Below are 1,049 nucleotides of genomic sequence, written 5' to 3' on the forward strand. Positions count from 1 at the left end.
CTTTATATCATTTAGATAAGATATATCACTAAATGATATATCTTAAATGACATGGTGCCTAGAAGATAATTAAAAATTACTAAATTCTGAATAAGTAGTTTTGCGAGAAAAACAAAACATTGGCAAATTTTACAAAGTGAAGATGGGGAGGAAAAAAAAAAACAAAACCATAGAATAAACAAAATAACATTCTAAGTTTCTAATGGTCTCAGCTCAGATAAGGCAAGAAAAAAAAGTCTTAAATTTCAGAGGTCTTAAGAAAGCTGCTGGAGTCTATGGCCGTGCTCCCCTGAACAAGCCTGAACCTATCTGATCTCAGAAGCTAAGCACGGTGGGGCCTGGTTAGTAGTTACATGGGAGACCACCTAGGAAGACCAGGTGCTGTAGATGTAAAAAATAATTAAAAAGTAAAAAATAAAATAAGAGATTGTAAGCTGACAAGGTCCTTGCAATCTATGTGGTCAATCAAGTGTTGTCTCACTTAAAAAAATTTTTTTTTAATTAAAAAAAAAGAAAAAGAAAGCTGCTGGAATTTCATACATTGTGGCTTTATGCAGGTTACTTAATTGCAATGACACTTTTTTTCTTGTGTTTAAAATATTGATATAAGCAGCAGTGCCTACGTCATAATATTGTCTCGTGCATTAAATAAGTTAGTTTACATAAAGCACTTAGAAAGTGTTTGCCACAAAATAAATGATAAAAAATTGTTAAGGAAAAAAATCAAAAATGTTCATTCGGATTCTGAATATTTTTTATTTTTGCAGAAATATACATAGCAGAATACTTTTCAGTGAACTAAATATTCCTTGGACATTAACTAATGAATAAAATTAATAGAAATAATATGATTAAAAATAATAAAATAAAGTAAAATAAAAGCACTGAGGGAAATGAACCCAGAAACAAACAGAACAAACAAAAAAAAGAATTAGCAAATATCTATGTATAAAGAAATGTGGAAAAGCAGAAAACATTTTTCCTATAATAATCTATAAATATAAAACAAATACACAATGATAATGATTGCTTGCATTTTAGGCAGGCAA

At 29.2% G+C, this 1,049-nt stretch overlaps 1 pseudogene; it reads left to right on the plus strand.

Annotated features, from left to right (window-relative positions):
* Positions 1 to 271: 271 nt before the first annotated feature.
* Positions 272 to 390, plus strand: LOC111735810 (annotated as a pseudogene).
* Positions 391 to 1,049: the final 659 nt, after the last annotated feature.

Source organism: Pteropus vampyrus, unplaced genomic scaffold (genome assembly GCF_000151845.1).
Source record: "Pteropus vampyrus isolate Shadow unplaced genomic scaffold, Pvam_2.0 Scaffold1000009638, whole genome shotgun sequence".
Taxonomy (NCBI): Eukaryota; Metazoa; Chordata; class Mammalia; order Chiroptera; family Pteropodidae; genus Pteropus; species Pteropus vampyrus.